Below are 9580 nucleotides of genomic sequence, written 5' to 3'. Positions count from 1 at the left end.
ATAACAAGACTGACTCGATACAACAAGACAGACCCTAATCAAAAGACTGACTCAAAACAAAGAGACAGACTCAAACAACACAATAGAACTGACTCAATACCCAAGTCAGAACGTACAAAAATAGCATTCGCAAATGCTCAAAACAGTGCGTGCCATACGCCACAGCCGGAGTAAACTGAGCGCTGTCCGCAGGTGGTTCATCCCCTGATCACATACTCGTATTATCCTCAAAGTTCACTGATCCAGTGACGCTAAACTTTGCTGAGCTTGGCGGAAGGATGACTCCGTTGTTAAGCAAGTTTTGTACTTCGTGGCGAGGACAGAAGCAATTGTCGGCGCTATGACCAGTTTGTTGATGGTACGCATAGTACTGGGTAGCATCATGACCAGATGGAAGATGACTAGGGAGAGGCCGAGGCTCGAGGGGTTTGAGATGCCCTTTTTCAACAAGGATTTGAAGAGCCTTGGACAAAGGCATGTAGAGGGCATGGAAGACCCTGCGACCTCGGGGTAGATACTTCGAGGTTTGTGGACTTTTGCTGGATGCACTAGCAAAGGGGTCGGCAGGCGCTGATTTGGTTTTCTGATTTTTCCCGGATACAGAATTAGGGTTGAAAGGAACAACTCTGGCACGACGGTCTTTCTCCCGATTTTCCCCTTGGCTTAAACTGCCTTCGTTCTGAGTGATGAAAGTGTCATCCACAGTTTTTGCAGCAATTGGGAGCACTTGCTGTTTGTTCAGTCCCCTGGCTTTCAAAGCCTCAACAGCTTGCAGGAGTTGTTCATAGCGATCAATGTCTGCCCCCATCTTGTTCTTTCCACTAGCCTCAGCTTGGTCGAAGGTTTGGGTTGCTACATTAGAGCGGAACCCGGTTGTTGTTGACATGCCATTGCCTATACTTAGGATGGGTTTAGGTTGACTGAGTTCAATTACAATCTGCCCCAAGAGCGGAGGTTCTTCTGGCGTGAAATTTTCGGCGTATGATGCGGTCGATGGTGGAACCGACATTCTGTAAGCTAGATCAGCCACAGATCTCCGAAGATCGCCGATTATTCCCATCAGCTCAAAAGTGGTGGGTTCACGGATTTGAAATGGTTGGGGTTCCCAGATTAGATGTGCGACAGGTGACCTGGGTGGGTGTTGCACTTCAACATCGGTCCCATCCTGCATGATGATTCCTTGGTTTAATGCTGCTGCCATGACCACAATTTCTTCTGAATTCTGTGTCATCATGAGTCTGCTGAACTGAATAGAGATGATGTGACTGGTGATTGACGGATCAGATGAACCGGTAAGCCTCAACTGGCTTTTCTCTGCCTTGCCTCAGCAAAGGAAAATGCTGACTGCTCTGAACTGAATCTTTGACCTGACAAAGTCTATCAGCACAAATCAAATGTACTCGGGAGCTATCGGAGCCTTCTGAAGCTATGGTTCCAAGACTACCCTAGCAAAAGAGAAAATAGGCAGCATCTTAGCCCAATTCACCAATACAAACATGAACACGGCTTGAATGATCATACTCATTACTGAATTCTGCCCAAAAATTCTTCTTGTAAACTGATACCCTCAGGTAAAACTGATTTCCCTAAAATACTGATGCTAAAGCCCGTAAGCCTGATACCTAGACTTGCAAACTAATACATGCATTCTTGTAGAGACGCACTCTAAAAGCACATAACCAGTAAATGAGAGCCAAAACACCCCTATGTTGGGGTAGGGTTTCCCTGTCCTATTTTGTCAGGAACTAGGGTTTCACTACGCATGCAGCAGTTTCAAACAACCTACAATCGGGTAAGCAACCTGTCCTAGTTTGGAATAGTCACCATGGATTCCGAATATGACTTAGATCGAATGGTCAAAAAGGGTGCCTCGATGAAAATCGAGGCTTGCGTTCCCGTCGTGGTAGAGCCCGCAACCGGTCAGCCTTATGGCATGCTTCTTAAAGCGAGCCTCCGGCAAACCGTTCAGGAATAGCATACGGCAAACACGATGTCCTAGGCGCACCAATGCACATGCAATACAAAGAAACACATAAATGTAGTCAAAACAAGATATCATGAGTTCGAGTCAAATTCTCTAAATCCCCAGCAGCGTCGCCAGAAATTGTAGACCGCCCGGAGAACTCCCGAGAAAATCTCGTTTTGTTCTCTAGCTACTACAGTTCGGACTCAATGTTACGGTTCTGAATCTAATCTCGCAAAGTACGATACAAGATCAATAAATCACCGAAGAGTCCAAATTCGGCAAATCGTTTTAGAAAACTGATTTTTAAGAAAGAAGTGCCAAACATGGACTACTTTGCCAGATACAGAGTCGTCACCTAAATATTTTATTTTGGAGAAATTTAGGAAACCCTGACTCGTGCCTAAGGCCACGTGTCCGTCATTACCAAAGTTGTCTCGGCTCGGGAACTTGGGTACGAGAGGGGAAGGTCATGCAATGAGCACTCCCGCTCGCACGCTCAAAGATCGGCCTGTACTAAGCATGATATCTTGTTTTTGAAAACACATGCGTTCTTATTCTGGTTAATTAGCTAGAATTACTATGTGATGCGCACAACACACAAGTATAGACTAGATTGCCTAATTTGGAACAAAGTATCGCATATCTGTTTGTTTTGGAAATGGTTTGAAGTTTGCTACTCGCAAGTAGGTTAAAACGCGGATTTCAATGAATCGTTCCAATTCAAGTAATCCAACCTTCACCCATAGGCATTCAGGCAGTTATATCACATAAGCAATTAACCTCATGGCAAGCATGCTGTCATGTTAACACTGACACACATACAAGATGCTAAAGCAGAAACACTCACAGTGTACTCCGAGCCAAAACAAAGAACTAGTTAGTAATTAATGCATGATCCTAATTCATGTCAAGATGGGTAATGCAACACAGGCAAAATGCAACTAGAGTAGGCTCGGCTATTCTATGATAGCATATGAGATGCGACAATTCGATACATGTATTCAAGTAGGGATTGAAATACAATGCAGTTAGTATGATGTGCCGAGCCCGGTGCATGCAATACAAACGAATGGATGCAAACATGCGAGCATAAGGATGCTAAATGAAATATGCCCTAATACTAACCATTGTAAGCGGTTAAGTAAAAGGGAGAAAGACGTGGGGTTGGAAGACATTTATACACTCACGAACACTTATTACACAATTGGCCCTCTCCACGGAGGGTCCAAAAGAATAATACAAACCAACTAATTAACTAACTAACAAGCTAATTAATTATTACACAACCAACATGAATAACTAGCTACAACTAATTATTACAACACTTAAATAATTAACAAATTAATTAAGCTACGAAAAACAGTAAAGAGGCCTCAAGAAGAGGGACAAATGCATGCTCAGTCGGCTTCGCTCGTTAATCCGTTGCCATACCTCATGTTCCCTTTGTTTGCACTGCTCTGTACCTCTGCAAAGTGTGAAAATTCCCAACACACTTTTGATTCACCCCATGGGCCTTGTGGAAGGCCATCGACCAAAAATCATGGTCATCGGCTAAGATAAACAGGTCATCGACCAAATATGATGCCATCGGCCAAACACTTGTAGCGGACCGGCACTGAAGATAGCCGATCGGCCATCTATTTCTGCAGACTGCTCCTTTTGCTGTAGCAGAGGACAAACAGAGTATGGAAATGCATTTACAAGACAATGTTTGCAACTACACCCTTATCATGTTTAAGACTCAAAGGAGTGTAGTTCTCGACCCTTGGACCATATATCGCGCATTTCAATGCATGATGGCCAAAAGAGTCAAGTGTGCAATTCAATATCAAATGAAATGCACAAAACACATAAAGGACCTTAACGTCTATCATGTGTGATCAAGAGGCAAGGCAATACACACACAATGCTATGCAAACTAAGCATGCAAGCAAGCATGCAAACAACTCAAGCATGCAACAAGTATGCAACAATATTGTGCAATGCAAATAATATACAATAGGTATACGACCTAAACATGTAAAGATGCATAGCATAGATATGTGACAACAATACCAACAACAAGCATGTGACAACATGTAATCTAACAAGTGTGCAAGATGGATGAGCATGCAACAACATGTCAATTAGCAAGCATGTGACAACATGCAATATGACAAGCATGCAACAAGCATGTAAGCATGATGTAAAGTAGCAACTTTGAACAACATGGTAAATGGACTTAAACTAAAGATGGACGGACCTCAGCCATGCCCAAAATCAGTGGCCAAAGTTAACAATTGGAAGTATGAAAATGCAAAACAAACATACACATGTAAATGGTCCAACACGTAGGCATAGGAGGGTAACTTTCAAAAGCACTTAAAAGGGGACAAACATTATAAGCTCTGAAATCATGCATGGAAAGGTGTCAAACCAACTAAACCAAGCACGCAAAGCATACAAGAAAGCCCAAAGCTTAAGGCTAACGAAGGGACTCAAACCATGGCCACAAGAATCAGGCCCCAAAGGGCCAAGGGCATCCAAAATAGTCCCAAGGCAGGTTAAGACAAGACCAAAAACATGCTCGAAACTAGACAACACAAGCTAGAATACAACTCCAGAAGGCATGAGGCATGCAAGGCTACAAAGGGGTGTTACCCCACACCTATCAAAACCAAACATGGCATGAATTATCTAATAAAAAATAGAGTTATGGAATATCAAAATAAGCCCCAAAACCCACTTAGATGGCATCCCAAAGACCTAAGCATGGAGGCATACACAATGGTCCATTCATGAGGCATAAGACATCAACTCTTTAAAGCATTAAAAGAGTGATAATTGCAAGTATATGAGCATGAAACATGAACTGAAATAACATTTCAAATGATGCCAAATCATGATAATAGTCCAAATAAAGCATGCTAGTGACTTGGACACTCAAAGCTAACAAGCTAGAATGCCTTATGGCTATACAAAGCGTGGCATATATGATCAAAACAACACAAAATAGAGCTCAAGCATGGTAAAACAAGGCTAAAAGCTTCTTTGAGTTGAGCCAAAACATGCAAGAATGGTAGTCTAAACGCAAGATGCATGTTAAGGCAAATGAGAGGATTGCAAGACAAGGACATGAAGCATGTAAGAGCCAACTAAACCCACCCAAAACAGAGTGATGGCATGTTAAAACAACACCAAAAACTCACTGAAATGGAGTCAACATAAGCTAGAACGACATGCTCAAACATTAAGCATATAAGACTAGTTTGTGTGATTTACACTACAAATGAATTAGGCATGCATGGAGTGACAAAACCAATGAAAAACAATGTTGTATCATGGCAAAAGAAAGCCTAATACATACTAAAATGAAGCTAAAACAAGCTAAGCCAGCATGCTACCAATATAAGCCACTTATGCAAGCATACAAAACAACAAGGAGAGGGGATGACCCTCGCATATTTAGGACTCCAAAACCAACTTTCCACCACTAAAAATCCTCTGGATTTTAGTGGTAGAAAGGTCATGCAAAACCTAAGACAAGGGCCAAAATGGATGGCCTAAAACAAGGCCTAACAAGGCCTTGGAGGGAGGAGATGACCCCCAACCAAAAAGTGACCTTAACCAAAGATTTAAAGCATGTAAAAAAAGAACTTTTATCAGTTAAGAGTTAAGCTCAAAACAATAAGAAAGTAGGCCTAAAAGCTAAAACAAGAATGGGGGTTTAAAAGCAAGTAACTCACCCTTGAAGACCACCTTCAAGAACACTGCTCCAGCAGCCTTCTCTGATCAAAACCAGCCCAAGAACACTAAAATCAACCTCAAGGGACCTCAGCTCCAAGAGGATGGTGTTCTAGTGTGTGCTTGTGTACAATAGTAAGACAAAATGGCACTTTTAAGCACAAAATAAGAACAAACAAGAAGATATAGATACAAAACTATATGTATCACTCAACCCTAAATTTTCTGAACCTCTAGAAAGGGAGGAGGAGCTCCCTCTTTATAGAAGTTCAATTCCTAAGCTTGTTGAAGAAGCTAGAATCTTGGAACAAATTCCTCCATACACGTGTATGGAGGATGTGGATTATGCATGCCAGCTATAACAACGGGCATAAAATATCTGCATAAAGCAGATGAACAGGGCTCGGCCAGAAAATATGGCCGATCGACCAACATAAGTGTCGATTGACTAAAAAAAGTGCCGATCGACTAACACTTTTGGCCAATGGCAAGAAAACAAGGCCGATGGCTTCATGCCTTGGCCGATGGGTTGAAGGGATGGCCAACAATCCACCCTCTTCCCTCAGAAGCAAAAACACAAGTCCTTGGTCCACAACCAAGCGCAAAACAGATAAGTTGAGAGATCTTGAGGCAAGGCGCGCGGCCGAGACCTCCGGGAACTCAAAACGAACACGAACATGGATGATCATCGAGTGTTCAAACAATGACATCCAAGTCTTGAGAACGGTCAAAAATGGGGTGTCTACACATGGGTTTTCTAAATTTTCCCAAAAAAAACATTTAGGTGGCGACTTTGTATTTGGAAAAACAGTCCATTTTTGGCAATTTGATTTAAAATTGATTTTCCAAAAGATTCGCCGAATTTGGACTCTTTGGTGTTTATCTATTTCACATTGCACTTGTGGAATCAGATTCAGAATCTCGAGAGTCCGACACTGTAGGGCTTATTTTGACTTCTGAAAGGGGCCGTGAAAAAGTCGAGCTACAGGCGCGTTTGGTTCTCAAGTTCGCTTTCCTCCTCTCGCGTGAGACGCTTTTGGATCTCAATTTCCCTTTCCCCCTCTTGCATGAGACGCACTCAGATCTCAAGTGCACTTTCCTCCTCTCGTGTGAGACGCGCTTTGATCTCAAGTTCACTATTCCTCATCTTGCGTAAGACGCGTTTGGATATCAAGTTCACTTTCCTCCTCTGGTGTGAGACGGGTTTGGATCTCAAGTTCACTTTTCTCCTCTGGTGTGAGACATGTTTGGATCTCAGGTTTAACATCCTCCTCTAGCGTGAGACGCGTTTGGATCTCAATTTCACTTTCTTCCTCTTGTGTGAGACGCATTTGGATCTCAAGTTCACTATCCGCCTCTCGTGTGGGACACTTTTGGATCTAAAGTTCACTATTCCTCCTCTCGCGTGAGATGCATTTGGATCTCAAGTTCACTATTCCTCCTCTCGTGTGAGACGCGTTTGGATCTCAAGTTCACTTTCCTCCTCTCGCATTAGACGTGTTTGGATCTCAAGTTCACCATTCCACCTCTCGCGTGACACGTGTTTGGATCTCAAGCTCACTATTACTCCTCTCGCGTGAGATGCATTTGGATATCAAGTTCAGTTTCCTCCTCTCGTGTGAGACGCGTTTCGATCTCAAGTTCACTTTCCTTCTCTCGCGTGAGACACGTTTGGATCTGAAGTTCACTTTCCTCCTTTCACGTGAGACGCATTTGGATCTCAAGTTCACTTTTCATCTCTAGCATGAGACACATTTGGATCTCAAGTTCACCATACCTCCTCTCGTGTGAGACGTGTTTGGATCTCAAGTTCACATTCCACCTCTCACGTGGGACGCGTTTGGATCTCAAGTTCACTATTCCTCCTGTCGCGTACGACGAGTTTGGATCTCAAGTTCACTTTGGTCCTCTCGTGTGAGACGCGTTTGGATCTCTAGTTCACTAATTCCCCTCTCGGGTGAGACGCATTCTGATCTCAAGTTCACTTTACTCCTCTTGCATGGCATGTGTCGGGTGAGACGCCTTTGGATCTCAAGCTCACTTTCCTCCTCTCGCGTGAGACGCGATTGGATCTCAAGCTCACTATTCCTCTTTTCGTGTGAGACGAGTTTGGATCTGAAGTTCACTTTCCTCCTCTCGCGTGGGTCGCGTTTGGATCTCAAGTTCACTTTTTCCCTCTTGCGTGAGACGTGTTTGGATCTCAAGTTCACAACTTCTCCTCGAGGGTGAGACGCGTTTGGATCTCAAGGTCACTTTCCTCCTCTTGCGTGTGACGCATTTGGATCTCAAATTCACTTTTCTCCTCTCGCGTGGGACACGTTTGGATCTCAAGTTCACTTTTTTCATCTCGCGTGAGATGCGTTTGGTTATCAATTTCACTTTTATCATCTCGCGAGCAACACGTTTGGATCACAAGTTCACTTTCCTCCTCTCGCGTGAGACGCGTTTTGATCTCATGTTCACTTTCCTCCTCTAGCGTGAGACGCGTTTGGATATTAGGTTCACTATTCCTCTTCTCACGTGAGAGTCGTTTGGATATCAAGTTCACTTTCCTCCTCCGGCGTGAGACGGGTTTGGATCTCAAGTTCACTTTTCGCCTCTGGTGAGAGGCACGTTTGAATCTCAAGTTCACTTTCCTCCTCTTGCGAGAGACGCATTTGGATCTCAAGTTCACTATTTCTCCTCTCCCGGGAGATGTGTTTGGATCTGAAGTTTGCTATTCTTCCTCTCGCGTGAGACGCATTTGGATTTCAAGTTCACTATTTCTTCTCTCGCGTGAGATGCATTTGGATCTCAAGATCACTTTCCTCCTCACGCGTGAGACGGGTTTGGATCTAAAGTTCGCTATTCCTCCTCTCGCGTGACACGCAATTGGATCGCAAGTTCGCTATTCCTCCTCTCGTGTGAGACGCGTTTGGATCTAAAGTTTACTTTGCACCTTTCGCATGAGATGCATATGGATCTCAAGTTCACTTTCCTCCTCTCGCGTGAGATGGGTTTGGAGTTCACTATTCCTCCTCTCGGGTAAGACGCGTTTGGATCTTAAGTTCACTTTCCTCCTCTCACGTGGGACTTCTTCGGATCTCAAGTTCACTATTCCACTGCTCGCGTGTGACACGTTTGGATCTCAAGTTCACTATTCCTCCTCTCGCGTGAGACGCCTTTGGATCTAAAGTACACTATTCCTTCTCTCGCGTAAGAAGCGTTTGGATTTCAAGTTCACTTTCCTCCTCTTGCGTGACACATGTTTAGATCACAAGTTCACTATTCGTCCTCTCGTGTGAGATGCATTTGGATCTTTAGTTCACTTTCCACCTCTTGTGTGAGACGCATTTGGATCTCAACTTCACTGTTCCTCCTCTTGTGTGAGATGTGTTCGGATCTCAAGTTCACTAATCCTTCTCTCGAGTGAGACGCGTTTGGATCTCAAGTTCACTATTCCTCCCCTTGCATGAGACGCGCTTGGACATCAAGTTCACTTTCCTTTTCTAGCGTGAGACGTGTTTGGATCTCAAGTTCACTTTTGTCTTCTAGCATATGACGCGTTTGGATCTCAATTTCACTTTCCTCCTCATGCGCGAGATGTGTTTGGATCTCAAGTTCATTTTCCTCCTCTCGCGTGAGACGCATTTTGATCTAAAGTTCACTTTGCTCCTCTTGCGTGAGACGCGTTTGGATCTCAATTTCACTTTCCTCCTCTCGCGTGAGACGTGTTTGGATCTCAAGTTCACTTTCCTCCTCTCGTGTGAGACGCGTTTTGATCTCAAGTTCACTTTCCTCGTCTAGCGTGAGACACGTTTGGATCTCAAGTTCACTATTCCTCCTCTCACGTGAGACTCATTTGGATATCAAGTACACTTTCCTCCTCCGGCGTGAGATGGGTTTAGATCT

Source organism: Camellia sinensis, chromosome 2, assembly GCF_055761805.1.
Source record: "Camellia sinensis isolate YWXY chromosome 2, ASM5576180v1, whole genome shotgun sequence".
NCBI lineage: Eukaryota > Viridiplantae > Streptophyta > Magnoliopsida > Ericales > Theaceae > Camellia > Camellia sinensis.
Note: the sequence above shows the minus strand (reverse complement) of the source record.